The sequence below is a fragment of the Camelina sativa genome, chromosome 3, assembly GCF_030686135.1.
Source record: "Camelina sativa cultivar CO46 ecotype springtype chromosome 3, ASM3068613v1".
NCBI classification, from domain to species: domain Eukaryota; kingdom Viridiplantae; phylum Streptophyta; class Magnoliopsida; order Brassicales; family Brassicaceae; genus Camelina; species Camelina sativa.
This window is the reverse complement of record NC_141882.1, coordinates 31,189,075-31,205,271: the sequence shown is the minus strand read 5'-3', so window position 1 is coordinate 31,205,271 and position 16,197 is coordinate 31,189,075. Positions and strand designations below refer to the sequence as shown.

The 16,197-nt window shown below is 36.1% G+C and overlaps 1 protein-coding gene, 1 non-coding gene and 2 pseudogenes across 3 annotated transcripts in view; 1 reads left to right on the top strand and 3 right to left on the bottom strand.

Annotated features, from left to right (window-relative positions):
* The window catches only part of LOC104778406 (protein neprosin), a 648,080-nt gene that overhangs the window by 1,237 nt on the left and 630,646 nt on the right, over nt 1-16,197 (top strand). The gene's annotated exons all lie outside the window — the stretch shown is intronic.
* On the bottom strand, nt 2,175-3,235 carry LOC147947933 (putative F-box protein At1g53360 pseudogene; annotated as a pseudogene).
* Nucleotides 8,930-11,993, bottom strand: LOC104778272 (putative disease resistance RPP8-like protein 2; annotated as a pseudogene). The gene is made up of 3 exons (XR_015594642.1): nt 11,117-11,993; nt 10,869-11,015; nt 8,930-10,752 (listed from the first exon to the last, which is right to left on the bottom strand). The product of XR_015594642.1 is annotated as a putative disease resistance RPP8-like protein 2 (transcript).
* LOC104778273 (uncharacterized) lies at nt 11,920-14,107 on the bottom strand. The gene is made up of 4 exons (XR_015594643.1): nt 14,012-14,107; nt 12,933-13,929; nt 12,431-12,524; nt 11,920-12,300 (listed from the first exon to the last, which is right to left on the bottom strand). It is a non-coding gene; the product is annotated as an uncharacterized LOC104778273 (transcript).

Genomic DNA, 16,197 nt, shown 5'->3' with positions numbered 1-16,197 from the left:
CTACAAAGCTCGTCTCGTTGCAAATGGTCGGTCTCAACAGGTTGGTGTGGACTGTGATGAAACCTTCAGCCTCGTGGTCAAGCCCGCAACGATTCGTGTTGTCCTTAGCGTTGCCGTCTCCAAGAACTGGCCCCTGCATCAACTAGACGTAAAGAATTCTTTTCTTAATGGCGACCTTGAAGAGACTGTGTACATGCATCAACCGCCTGGTTTCGTTGATCCAACAAAGCCGAACAATGGTTGCTTGTTACGCAAGTCTCTCTACGGACTCAAGCAGGCTCCGCGTGCCTGGTACCACCGGTTCTCTACGTATGCTAAGAAGATTGGTTTCACGCAAAGCAAATGTGATCAGTCACTCTTCGTCTACTCTCACAATAATGAATTGGCGTATCTCTTGCTATATGTTGATGAAATTATTCTTACGGCTTCCTCCACTCGTCTCCTTCACTCCATAATCACTTCTCTCAGCCATGAATTTGAGATGACAGATCTTGGGCAGCTTCACTTCTTTCTTGGGATTGCCGTTACACGAAATAGCTCCGGTTTGTTCTTGCATCAACGGCAATATGCGACTGAGATACTCGCTCTTGCCTCCATGTCGAACTGCACCTCCTGTCTAACTCCTGTCGATACTAATCCTAAGCTACCTGCGGACGCTGGTCCTCCGGTTTCTGACCCCACCTTATATCGTAGCCTCGCGGCTGCTCTCCAGTACCTCACTTTCACTCGGCCTGACATCGCTTATGCCGTTCAACAAGTGTGTCTCCGCATGCACGATCCTCGCGAAGCACATTTCAATGCCTTGAAGCGCATCTTACGGTACCTCAAGGGCACCATGACTCATGGCCTCCAACTATATCGCTCCTCTGTTAATCGTCTTGTTGCATACTCGGACGCCGATTGGGCTGGCTGCTCTGACAGTCGCCGGTCCACATCCGGTTACTGTGTGTTTCTTGGCGACAACTTGATATCATGGTTGGTTAAACTCCAACAAACTGCTTCCCGGTCTAGTGCGGAGGCCGAATATCGCGGTGTCGCCAATGCTGTTGCTGAGACGTCTTGGCTATGCAACCTTCTCCTTGAGCTCCATCTCCCGCTGACGAAGGCCACCCTGGTCTACTGCGACAACGTTAGTGCTGTCTACCTCTCCGCCAATCCGGTGCAACATCAACGCAGCAAACATATCAGAATTGACATTCACTTCGTGAGGGAACGTGTTGCTCTTGGACAGGTTCGTGTTCTTCATGTCCCATCCGCCTATCAATATGCCGATATCTTCACAAAGGGGTTACCGTCACCGGTTTTCTTTGACTTTCGCTCCAGTCTGAGTGTCCGTCTTCCTCCCGCTCCGACTGCGGGGGAGTGTTAGAATAGATACGTAGTTATCCATATCTTCACTTATGTATATCTCTTGCGTATATCTCCTCTATGGTAGTTAGGATACGATTGTAGTTCTATCAATAACATCACCTTCTCACGGAGATTACATAGTATCTTACAGTTAGTACGCACGATGTAACTATCCCAAATGATTACAAGTAAGCAATTTACCTTTTACCGAGACACTCTTCTTCTGCTGTCCAAAGGCATAATGTATAAATCTTTTACAAGACCCTTGCATTGTTGAAAGGATATATAAATTAAATTGAATACCAAACCACAAAGACAATGAACAAAGCGCACAAGAGAGAGAGAGTTTTTTTTTTTCATCTGCTACAATTAGTGCTCATTAGTGGTCATAATTGAATTGGTAAACTCTATGGTTTCGTGTAGAACAAAGGCAGATACTACGTTTGGTTGGATTCTGAGAGTTGACTTCCACCGAGTTTTTCAGCTTATTTTACAACGCTACACACACGATATGCTCTTTAATTTAGTACCCATGATGAACATATTGGTTCCGACATTGATTAATATGATTTCAAAACCTTAAAATAAAAAGTCTTGATGGGGAAGAAATATGGTTAATAATGGATGGCTTGCAGGGTTTTGACACACAAACGACACTTAGCTAATATATATAGACTATATTGATGAGTTGGGAGTTAACTTAGAAGATATATTTGTGGTGTAAAATAGAATTATATTAGCTCGTCGATCTGTTTAAGAATATAATAGAATTACATTAGCTGATCTGTCTCTAAAGAGGGGAACAATATTTTTAAGAGCTGAACTTACAAAAACTTTATATTTTCTACATAGTCCAGAAAGATGTGAACAAAAGGACAACCATACATTTTAAACCCCTCAATATTGATTCTTGTATAAGTGTTCCGCTCGATATTGTAGTACAAAAATGCAGAAAAGGTTTGATAGACAGCCTGCGTAGGGCGAAAACACGATCTCACCCGTACTAGTCATTCCAGCAATCCTTTTCTTGTAGAGTAGATTTCCCAAGGAAGGTGGCAGGACGCATATACGTATGGACCATTTATGTTTTCCAGCATCTTCTAGAACCCAAAACACAAGCCGTCCGTTTTCAAAGAAATCTATATACTCATGTGCACCTACTTTACCTTTGCAGTTGAACAGAGTCCAATCATGACATTGACCATGAATAAACATGCCATCATCTGCGTTAATTAAGCTGAATTTCTCAAACCTAATGTCGAAGCAAACTATTTTAGAATAAGAAGCTAGGTAATACAAAACACCATTTATGCGTATTCCATCATCAATACAATAAGAGTACTCTATGGGATAATGGGCAAGTACTGGGTCTTGGATCGTCCTCCATAAACGTTTCCCAGTCTCCAGTGTCAAAATCCGATGAGTTAGGGGTTCCATAACGTGACCAAGTCATACACAACACATTGAAACGTTTGCTGATCGGATCGAATCCAAAATAGCTGTTTCTAACACCCGTTGCTTTCACTTTGGGTAAGGTTATGGACTCTCCAGTGACGAGGTTATAAATCATCCGCGTTTTTCTTCCATAGTTCTGTAGGAATACCAATCCACGGACTACTTGGGGACTCATTGCATTGATACCAGATGGAAGATATTTGGGAAAACACTTATGAGGGGTGGCTACAAGAGAAGAGTTATGATTGGGATCAGGATGAGGCGAAGAGAAGACAAATGACTCTCCATTATCTGTGAAGAAGAAAAGGACTCGTCGACGAGCTACAGTCAGGTACAGCTCCGTGAAATCAGGACGGTTAAGTAGGGATTTCCAGAATTTGGATACGCAATGAAACCTAGCTAAATACTTCCCCGGGACTCTCGAAAGTAGGCATGACCAAAATTAAACCGTAACCAGACCGTATCCTAACCGTAACCAGACCGTAACCGTATAAAATGGTTTAAAACCGTAACCGTTAACCATAAATATATGGTTAAATTATATTAATTATAACTGTTAATTAACCGTAACCATATCAAAACCGTTGGTTAACCGCATAGTTAAACCGTAATTTGTTAACCGTAACTGTTTCAAAAACATAATAAAATATACTAATAATTATTTATTTAATATGAATCATATGATATGAAAAAATATGAGTATACTAAAAGAATATATTAATAATATCAATTATATTATATCATCAAATAATATCAACTGTATCATATTATCAAATAACTGTAACCGTATATAACCGTAACCGCTTCAACTGAAACCGTATTTAACCGTAACTAGGGGTGGGCAAAATACCCGCACCCGATACCCGAACCCGAACCCGTACCCGAAGTAAGCAATTCGGTCGGGTATAAATCATCCAAACTATCTGATCGGTGTTCATGTTAAACAAAACGGGTATCCGAACCCGATCGGGTATACCCGAACACCCGATTAAACACCCGAAAGCATCCATAAGATCATAACATTCCCGATTTCTTGTTTCTCTTGATTCTCGACTTGCCATATCCCGATTTCTGTGATATTCAAACCAACCAGAAAATCCCCCAATTTAACAAACTGGAAACCCTAAAAGAATCATTCTCATCGTTCTGCAACTCTCCTCCATATGAGATCTTAAAGCAAATCAGGTAAATCACCTTCTTCTTCGTCGATTTTATCAAATAACTTAACATAGAAACTAACAATATGAATTTAATTTAAGCTATTTGAATTCTTTATTACGAGTGTTGTGTTGTAGTCTAGTATCAATTATATTTAAATTCATGCTTGTGTGTGTGTCTATGTTTTTTTGCTTGATAGATTTCATCATCAACTCCACGAGAATTAATTTAAAGTGTTGGAGTGGGTTTCTTCCATTTCATTGCTTGTGTGTATGAGTGTGTATCTGTTTCTTTTGTACTTTATTTATTTTTGGCCTCAATTCTGAATTTGTTTTAGTAGTGGAGTCAACAAACAGTTAATTAGTCTGAGTTATAATAATTAGAAGCATGATTAAAACTGGATACACATTATGCTTTTGTTAAGAATTCTGATTTAGTATGTTTTTTTATTTCTAGATGGATTCATCATCATCTCCGAACCAAGATGCTAGAGATAATGAAGAACATGAACAAGAAGAAGAGGAAATGAATCCAGCTCAGGATCGAAGGGGCAAAAGGAAACATACACAAGAAAATGGAGCTACTTCTGAACAACCTAAAGAAAAGAAGATAATCCCCCCAAGGTCAAATGTATGGGATCATTTCACAAGAAAACAAGACCGTGACAAGTGTGTTTGTCACTATTTCAAGAAAGAATACTCATGTCCATCAAAGTCAGGGACTAAAAACCTGTGAAATCATCTTCATATCTGTAAGTCATACAAGGCATGGCAAGAAAAAGAAGATAAGGCTCAGCAAGTTATTAATATGCAAGGAAATTTTCAGAGTGGAAAAGTGTCTGAGAAGATTTTCAGAGAAGCATCAAATGAGATGCTTGTGATAGGAGAGTTGCCATTGGCTTTCATTGAAAGCATGGCTTGGAAACACTTTGTGACAAGGTAATCAATTTTTTTTTAATCATTTTTTTTATCTACTTATTTTTTTTGTATCTTACTTAATAGAAGTATGTTTCTCTATGTATATCATCAATGTAAACTTGTACAAACCTCACTCAAGAAGAACAGCAACAAGAGACATTGATCACATTTATGTTGATAGGAAGGCTACTATGAAACAATGGTTCCTAACTAACAAGCAAAGAGTCTCACTTACAACAGATATTTGGAAGTGTGAGATCACTGGTAATGTTTATTTTAATCAGTAGTTTGTTTCGTTTTTTTTAGACTTGTTTATTGTGTTATTTGGCTGAATCTTTCTTTCTCTTTTTAGGTTCAAGTTATATGGTTATAACAGCACATTACATTGATGCTCACTGGCGGTTAAAGAAGCTGATCATAGGGTTCAAATATGTCACAGATCATAAAGGTATTACCATTGCTAAAGTCCTTCTTGAATGCTTAGCTGACTGGGGAATAGAGAAGGTATTTTGTGTCACTGTGGACAATGCAACAGCTAATAGTAATGCATTGTCAACGTTTGAATCCAGCTTCTCTTTGATATCTGATGATTCTTTAGTGATGAAAGGGGATTTTTTACATATGAGATGTGTTGGTCATATTATTAATTTGATTGTGAGGGACGGATTGGATACAATAGATGATAGTGTGGCTGCAATACGTAATGCTATATTATATTTTAGATCAGGAGGCAGAAGGCAAGATGCATTTGATCTTAAGGTAGAATCTAGTACGATAACAAGGGGCTGTTTGCCATTAGATGTAACAACTAGATGGAATTCCACATATTTGATGTTGTCAAGGGCAGTTAAGTACAAGGAAGCTTTTGATAAGATGGAGCTTGAAGACAAACTGTACAATGATCATTTCATGGAGGTTATAGGTGGTAAAAAACGGATTGGACCTCCTTCAATGGCTGATTGGCGTGCAGTTCAAAGTCTAAATAAGTTCCAAACATTTTTTACGATTCCACATTGGTAGTCTCAGCTTCTACAACTCTGAATGCACACAAGTGTTATGGTGAGATAGTGAACATAGCATCAGAGCTTCAATTGCTTTGTAACAACTCTGATAGTGATCTGAGGGTGAAAGCTCAAGAAATGTTTAAGAAATTTGATAAGTATTGGGATGGCTTGAAGAACATCAACAAGATGTTGGTAATAGTTACTGTCTTTGATCCAAGAAAGAAGATGCAGTTTGCGAAAATGTGTTTTGATGAGTTGTATGGAGAAGACTCTACACAGTCTAAGGGTTGTATGAGTCAGTTCTTACCATTCTAGAGAGTATGTTCAAAGAGTATAGCGAAAGATATGGTAAAAAGGAAAATGTCCAATCATCTCAGTCTACTCAAGATTTCCAAGCAAATAGAATGGATGGCGTTGATAATGATCTTGGTTACCGTAGGCATAAGGTTGAGCATCGGTACAATACTTTGCTAAAAGAGATTGGTGTTAGAGACAAAAATGAGTTGGATTCATATCTCAAATACAAAGTAGAGAACCCTGAAGTGATGCTTGGAATGGAGTACGATGTACTCTCTTGGTGGAAAATAAACAGTTGCAAGTATCCCATTTTGTCAGAGATGGCTAGAGATTTATTTGCTATGCAAGTGTCTTCTGTTGCATCTGAGAGCGCTTTTAGCACTAGTAGGAGGATAATAAACCCATATAGGAGTTGTCTAACTCACTATATGGTTGAGGTTTTGATGTGTACAGAACAATGGATGAAACAAGATATTAAAATTGAATCAAAAGTGCTTACCAATGCACAAATACTTGATGAATTCGAATATGAAGATCAACTTGAGAAAGGTGTGTATCTTTGTTCTTTAATTTTTTTTCCTTCTATTTTACTTAATATTTACAATCTGTGTTTATTCATTATATTTTCAGATTTTGCAACCCTCACCATGACATCACAAGAAAAGTAAGACAGTTTGCAAGTTCTCTAATCTCTGTTACTAGGTAAATTAGTTTTCATTTTCATATATTAGTTTAGATAGATTATATGATTCTAACTTTAAATTTGGTGTCATTTCATGTTTCAGGAAATCAAGAACTACTGGTTTATGAACTTATTGTTTTTGTGTTTAGATTTGTCATTTCTTTTTGTTGAACTCAATATGGTATGATGAAGTTGACTTTTTTATATTTGATGATTACAATCAGTTTGTTTAGTTTGATAGTTTGGGTGTAACCCGAACCCGATGGGTGTTTACCCGAACCTGACCTAAAATCTAAAATTACCTGAATGGGTCTTATAATTCTAAACCCGAAAACCCGAAATACCCAACCCGAAACCCGATAGGATACCCGAGCGCCCACCCCTAACCGTAACCGTTTAACCATTTATTAAACGTTTATGGTTATTTAACCGTAACCGGTGGTTAAATAACCGTAACGGTGGTGATGCCTACTCGAAAGTATATCGATAAGAAGATCATCTGGGATTGAGACGGAGTTCAGTTTTCTTCTCTTACCGAGCTCGATGATGGTGTTATCACTAGACCTTCTGAGAACTGCTGCTCCAGATCATTTTTCATGGCGGCCGATGTTTCAAACCCTAGAATCACTTTTACAGAGCTTCTTTTTAATGCACGAACGAAATTGAATGACCTTTAAATCCTAGATGGGCTCTTTAGGCCCAATTCAGCAATACAACGCTTTGATTCAATTGTTCATTGTTCCGTTCAGAAGTTTCAGTTCTTCGGTTCATATAACAGAGAGGTTAAAGTCAGGGATAATATTTTCTTATCTCGCAACGCAAATGATTATCAAGAAGCAATTTACTTTTACTGAGACACTTTTCTTTTATCCAAAATTACATGGCATAAATCTTTTACAATAACTTGCTTAGTTCAAAAGGATTGGTAAATACGCCTGAATTATTAAAAAAAAAAAAAAAAAAAAACTAAAGTAAGAACAAACGTCGTTTTTATCTAACTTAAATTGAATTCAAAACCACGAAAGAAAAAACAGAAAAAAAAAAAAAAAAAAAAAAAAAAAAAAAAAAAAAAAAGTTCCACCTGCTAGCTAGTGCTCATAATTGAATTGATAAACCCTACGATTTCGTGTAGAACAAGGCAGAGACTACGTTTAGTTGGATTATAAGCGTTGACTTCCACGATTTTCAGCTTAGTTTACACGATAGGCTTTGCTACTTAGTACCCATGCATGATGAACGATTTGGTTTGGAAATTAATTCATATGATTTCTAAAAACCTAGAAAAAAAAAAAAAAAAGAAGACTTGATACACAAATGACATTAATTAGCTATAGACTTCAATGTCGATCAGAAGAGTATATTGATGATGAGTCTGTAGTTGGAAGATCTGTGCGTGGTGTGTTGCATTGCATCAAGCATAGTTAGGTGATCCTCCAAGACTTGCAGATGGTTCATGGCTTCATGCCAGATGTTAAATCCTAGAGTCCTTATAAATACATACATGGAGAATGCTTAAACTCTTCAAATCCCTGGATATTGAATCTTAGTTTGACTCACTTTCGGAATGGCTAGATGTCAAAGACAGCATATCGCCTAGATGTCTCCATAGACTGGTCGCTCAAGCTACTCTCTATGCAATCTGGATGGAACGCAACAACAAATATCACAACAACACATCTACAGATGCTCAGATCCTGTTCAAGGGGCTAGACCGACAAATCAGAGATGCAATCTTGGCGAAGAAGAAGCGTAAACATTTAAAAGGAAAGGTTTGTAGCATGTCAATATCATATAAAATGAAAGGTTTGTAGTAGATACAAAAGCTTTACACATAAAATCATCCCTTGCCAAAAAAAAAGATAAAAAACAAGGCAGGAACTATTAATGTAGGAACAGATGGGTAGAGGATTCTAGTCATACTTTAGCCAAATTTGCATAAGGTCTTTGAAATGTTTACAATGAAGTCTTCCTCTCGGTATTGTAAAAGAAAATGTAGAATAGTTCTAGGAGACTATTGATGGCAGTATGCTTATTTGTTTGGACCATTTATGTTTTCCAGCATCTTATACAACCCATAACGCAATATTTTCTCTAAAACCAGAATCAAAAGTAAGAACATAAGTAGTTTTTTATTTGTTAATCCAAGTAGAATGCAAAACCAATAAAAAAATGAACAAAGTGGACAAAAGAGAAACAAGTAACACTTGCTCATTACTGGCCACAGTTGATAAACTGAACACTGGGAATGTGTTGGACTTTGTAGTAATCTTTCCCACCTATTACCAATTTCTCAGTCCACTCCCTCTTCATTCTTTCTATCTTCAGTTCCTTCAAGCAACTTATGAATTTGAGCCCATCCGGGAGTTGCTTCAGCTTTTTGCAATTGTCTATAGTCAAAGTACGAAGACATGGCATCGACCCTTCCTCTACTCTCCACTCTACCAACTCTTTTTTATACGACATTTTGAGAGCAAATAGTTGAGGAAATCCTCCTTTCGAGCACACCATTCTCCTTCCCACGAATGCACCAGATGAAAGATAAACCGATTTCAAATGAAGCAACTTCTCTAGAATCGGCATTGGATCTTCCTCCATGCGGCATCCGATTAGCCATATGTGCGCAAGAAGGGGAGGGAACCGGTATTGATCCGGAAACCTTAGCATATGCATGGACAAAGTTAAATCCTTTAGATGAACAAAATCAAGAACGAGTTCTCCCCCATGTTCAGCCACACTGATATTTTCAAAATCATAAAAACTAAGCGTTTCGAGATTTCTCAGTTCACCAAGAGATGATAACAGATTTTCAAAAGTACACCCGCCACTGAAAATCACATTGAGTACCGTGAGCTTTGTCATACGGAGTAGGTCCGTCACGCTACTGTGTTTAGTAGAAAAATTCGTCAAGGACTCCAAGTTAACTAGATCACTCAGTTCCAACTTGGTTTTAGCAGGCATTGAACGAGGTGAGCGAAGGTATCTTAGTTCTTGCAGCTCTTTCAAAACATTTGGCACATGAACTAGTAACCGATCAACAACACCTAAGTTCAAACAGAGAAGAAGCTTTAGATTCCGTAGAGAAGAAGGTAGATGAGATACCCCAGCCTCGTATAAACTCAAGAATCTCAAGTGAATCAACTCTCCGATGCTTGATGGTAACTTCCCTCCAAACTGTACGTAAGAAAGATCTAACACTCTGAGCAACGGTAAATATCGGAGACCTGAAAGCTTCCACAAGTTTTCGTCGGCTCCAAAAACCAAAACAGATCTAACTTTTTTGTTGTCTTTATGTCCCAGCATATGAACTGCATTACCATTATGTAGAACAAGTCTGCGACACCTACAAGGAGATTGAGCATTGATGGTAGTAACGGTAGCTATAGGAACTTTGACAACTTGAAGAAAGTTCTCTTCTTTGGCTTTAGATAAACAAACTTCTCTCATCATGTCATGCATTTGACAATACTCTATTCTGGAACTCAAATAGCTTTCTTCAACAACAACCATATTTCTCCTCACTAGCTCATCTAGGTAGCTTTCTCCACTATCTTGAATGGTTGATCCATCGTAAATTGACACTATTATTCCTTCTGCAACCCAGTAGTTGAACAATGTCTTAACTTCTATCTTGGAATCTTCAGGGAAATGAGCCAAGTAAAGGAAGCAATGCTTTAACTGCATAGGCAAATCTTCATAACTCAAAGTCAATACTCGGTAAACCGAATTGGGATTGTTTTTCATTCAAACCAGAGTTTCCTACTATATACTCTTTTCCACTCGAGGACTGTATGTTTCTTAGCTAACAACCCTCCCAACACTTTAACGGCTAACGGTAGTCCTCCACAATATGTCACCATTTCCTTTCCCATGGCTTCATCAACCCTAAATCCTGAAAACCAGGACAAGATAATATATATTACACTTCTCAGTCTTAAAAGGATTCATAAGAGAAAAATCAATGCACAAAGATTCTTTTATTTTATATATGAAATGAAAGTATTATACCAGTTTCGTTTCTCCTAGGGGATACAATTCTCTCAAATAGCTTCCAGCTTTCTTCGGGAGTAAGGATTCTTGGTCTAAAGGCAAAACATGCTGGATCCACATGTAAACCAATATCTTCATTGCGGGAAGTAAGTAACAACTTCCAACCTGCAAAATACTTATCGTTCATGATAGTGAAATGAAATAAAAGGCATCTATTACCAACCTTATTGGTGATTTATGTATGTACAGTTAGATTTAGAGCTCACCTCTCTTATGGGGAAACACAGCTTTTATTCGGTCCCAGTCTTCTTCTTTCCATATATCATCGAGGACAAGCAGATATCTACCGGTTTCCAACAATTCAAAGAGTTTACCTTGGAGTGTATATTCATCCATCTGTATAATGCCCTCATCATATGGTCTAAGATCTTGCAAGATCCTTTGCCAAACATCCTTACGCGTAAACTGTTGCGAAACACATACCCATGAGAATCCATCAAAATGGCGTCGGACAATGTCATGATGAAAAACTTGCCTAGCGAGTGTGGTTTTACCAATACCGCCCATTCCAGAAACAGAAACCACTTGAATGCTATCATCCTCCACCAAATGATCAACCAATTCTTCAACACTCTGATCCAACCCCACAAGATCACTTCCAGATTTGTTAGAAAATGTTTGTCTGATCTCCCTTTGTCTTTCTTGCAGAGACAGAGACAGTGAACGGCCACCACTATCGATAATATGTTGTATCCCTAAACTCTGCATTCCAGCAATCACCTCAGAGATCCTCTTAGTTATACCTTCGATATCAGAAGCAAAGTTCCGGCTATCTACTAAAACGCAAGCAAGTCTTCTCGCATGCTTCTTGATCCCTTTATCTTTTCCTCTAAGTTCTTTCAGAAGAAAGGATTCGATAATATCATCAGCATCATAGACAATGTCCTTGACATCTTCCAAGAAGTTTCTCGCCCTTTCACTTTCATTTTTCTTATCATCTGCATCTTTCAGCAACGACTGTAACCTTCCCAGCTGACGCTTTAGTCCATCAACTTGCTCATCTATACCATTCAATCGGGCAGATTCTCGAGTTAGAAGCTCCCAAAGCTTCTCAACTCCAAATGATACAACTGCCTCAGCCATATACTACAACAAAATACAGAAGACGGATATCAAAGCAAAACAAGCAGACATAAACTATATATATGAAACAAGATTGACTGAAACTGGTCGCAACCTCCTTTGAAAGAAGAGAGATCAATTTTTCAAAGTCAAAGTCAACCTTATCCAGCTACCAATCCATTGGCTAAGGGTAGTCCACAGTAATCAGTTATGACAATAACCTGTGATTCTTCATTCTCATCAGCTAGAAGATATTTTATTAAAACTTATTCTTTAACTCAGCATCATGACAATAAAGCTCCTTTGAGGACCCCGTTACTTCCTCCAACTAGCACATGTAAAGTATCAATTTTAAAGACTTTGCTGATCTTAACTTTTACTGTCGGTTAACTGAATTTTCATAGTATTTAGAGAAATGGGATGTTAAAGTCAACGGAGCTAATGAGAAAGTCATTTACCTTGAATCAAAACGACATGGAGCTAATTTGCCATTCTGACTTGTGGAGTGTTGTGGAACTTTCAACTTGGTGTTGTTCCCATGAGTCCTGCAGGCTGTAATCAATGAGATAATCACAACTTATCAATTAAGTTGTACTTCAAATGCTTAATTTGGTTACATTTAGTTATACTTCTTAGAAATCCAAACATTCGAACCTGAATCCAAATGAACTGGAAAGGCTAAAAAACAAAACGATGCATAGATTACTTGAAAATTAAAGATACATTGGAATCAAAACTAAAACAAAAAATCGTATAAACCAATTCATAGTCAACTTGAGTTTACAATGGTTCATGTTTTTCCAAAACCACAAAGCAGAACTAAACCCGAATTAAACTACCAAAATTGGCAATACTGTATGTAACCACATTGGCTCAAACAAGCATTCCATACAGAGAGCTAAATAGCTGATTCTACAACATCTCTAAGCTTAATCTATTATTGGAAGAGTTTCTATTCACCTTCCAATGCTCGAACTCCATGGAGCTTAACAAGAAGGAGCTTGCGTTCTTATGACCACCACCTCCGAATCTCTGAGAAACCGGAGTTGTGTCTTCTTCTACAACACTCCTCAAACTAATTTTCAGTTTCTTCTCATCTCCAAGCTCAGGAACTCTGTAAACAACAGCTCCAATACCTCGAAACTTCAGATTCTTGCTCTTCTCAGCCAATTGATTCCCTAATTCGCTTCTAAGCTCAGCAATCTCATCATCTGCATTCACAGCTAAACACCGTCCAAACTCTTCATCACAACCTCCTCCAAGAACAATCTCATATGACTGCTCCAACGCCTCGTGAATCAGTTTACGTTTCTTAGACAAACTCTGTTTTCCTCTGTTAATCACAGTTTCATGATCCAACGAGAGTAGCTGCTGAAACAACGACTGGTTAATATTGAAGTCGTACTCGATCTTCAAGTCCAAGATCCACTGTTGAATGCTTTGCTCTCTGGTAGCTCCCACTTCCATATATCAGCGTCTTCGATATACTCGAACACACGTCTCATCCTCTTGAAATCATTCATCTCCTTGCAACAACTTCCTCTGCATTCATCAATCAGCTTCTGAGTAAAATAGTCGAACGCAATGGTGGCACCGCTTCTCTCTATATCCAAAACACAAGTAAGGTTCTTGCAAGTGGAAGAGGCATCATCACCTAAGCTCTCGATAGCGGTTTTATGGTGATCGAGGATCACGACATTTTCGACTTGAGGAGAGAGTTGTTGAACGAAACCAGGAGGTCCAGTGAAATCAAGAAGATAGAGATGACTGATTTCTTCAAGTGGAAGTTGGCTGATTGTGATCGGAGAGTAGACTGTGTTGGGGAAGAACAGTGAAGGGATTGAGTTTGCTGAGAAGTAGAGATGAGCGGCTAAAGCTGCGAAAACACCGTCGTGGCAAGGATAATGGTAGAGAACAGCCATCTTCTTCTGCATCATCTTCACTCCAAGATTCATTCCTGAAAAACCAAAAGATCATAACTTTTTTAATACGCAGAGTTCCAAAGGTGAATCATAAGCAATTCATCACTCAAAACTTACAGAGTGCGTGAATCGGAATTGATGAACTTTTTTGGATTAGTCCAAGAATAAAACTAAATAAAAGAACAAACAACCTCGTCGGTCGACCGACTTTAGGGTTCTCTGAACTGTAAATGACCAACGTATCCTTAATTATATAATGTTTGAAAATGAAAATATATTATACAGTAAACCTTATTACAATTAATAATGTTGGGAAATTTTATTAATTTATCATGAATCATTGTTATTGTATAGTGTAAACTAATAATTTAAAATATTATTTACAATAAATTCAAACAAATTCACTTATACATATGAGATACATAAATTTAGATTTATTAATAATAATATCAACAGTCATGTTTTAATAGCCTATCAAACTATGAAAATAAAAATGTTAAATATCAAGAAATTGAAATTTTTTTAAAAAAAATTCTATTTTTATGACATGTTATAGAATATTTTATATCATTATAGTTTGAAAATATCACATAACAATTTTTTTATAGATATGAGTTTTAGGTGAAAAAAAAATATGAGCTTTAGGAGAAAATTCAAAAATTTAAAGCATACATTATTATATCAGCATATATATATATATATATATATGTATAAATTTACGTGATTATTTAATTTATGATATTATTGACGCCATATTTTAAATGAGAATTTCAAAATAATTATTATTTTATTATCTTATCAAATTTTGTTATTTTTTACCTTGGCCCGACTCAGGATCAACAAAATTTATTAATTTATAGTGTTTATTAATTTATAGAGTATTAACTTATAGAGATTTTAGTGTATAATTTATTTTCTTTCATTGTTTGTTTTATCATAAGATTAAATTTACATTTGTGTTAGAAATTCGATAGTTGATAGTGTATTAAGTTTTTTCATTGTTTATTTTCTTTTATTTTCATTTTTTAGTAACATTTGTCTATCATTTTACAAAAATAAACATTTTGTTATAAACTTAGAGTGTAATATAATTTGTTTTCATATATTTTATTAGAGACTTGATCAACCTGATAGCATTGATTATCGGAGCTCTGAAGCACAATTTTCTCAGACGTCTTGTAGAGGATTTTTTTGAAACAATTTATGCATGTTCAAAAAAAAAGGTTATATTAATTTCTTCTAATTAACATTACTTATCTAGTGTTTCCATCATCACGTTATGTTAATTTAAACGTAAATATTTTTATGTATGGAGGCTTTAACACAATGTTAATGTAATCGTAAACGACGAACATACCCTTAATTATATTATGTTGGAAAGTGCTAATGTATATATATATATATATATATATATATATATATATATTTCATTGTTTGTTTTATCATAAGTTTAATTTTACATTTGTATTAAGAAATTTGATACTTGATAGTGTATTAATTTTTTTCATAGTTTATTTTCCTTTATTTTCATTGTTTAGTAACTTTAGTCTATCATTTCATAAATATTAATATTTTGTTAGAGACTTAGAGTGTAATATAATTTGTTTTCATATATGTGTTCATTGTTCATTAAATTAATAATTAATCTGTTTATATTAATTTAAATGTAGATCTCTTCTTGTATGGAGGCTTTATGACAATATTAATTTAACAGTAAATGTTTTTTTTTATGGTGGTTTTAAGACAGTAGCTACTTGCAAAAGATTTCACTCAATCTTAACTTTAAAACAGCGACTACAAGATGGAATAACGGTTTTCACTTTGATGACAAGAGATATATAATTTTTTTAATTTAATCTGCTAACCTTTATAAACATTTAGTCATTTTCAGTATCTTCTCGAAAGTATTCAACATAATTCTAAATTAAAAATTTGTATTTTTGGAAAAAAAAAACACAATAGACTATTTTTTTTTTTTGAATCTTTGAAATTTTGAATTTACTCTTTACACTAAGAAATACTCTACTAAAATGCATATGTATATATACCGCTTTTTCACACTTTCCAACATATATTAACCACAAAGATATATGGAGAAAAATATTAACCAAGGATTTCCCGTAAATTACATAAATTTACAAATAATATTTATAAACTACCCAGTTTTCAAACTCAACCAACTATATAAGATTATTAAATCATCCAACTATATTAGTTCAAAAACATCTAACCAAGAATATCAATTGGTTGTCAAAACTAAAATTGAACTGAAACTACTATTAAACCAAAAATACAACTTAGAC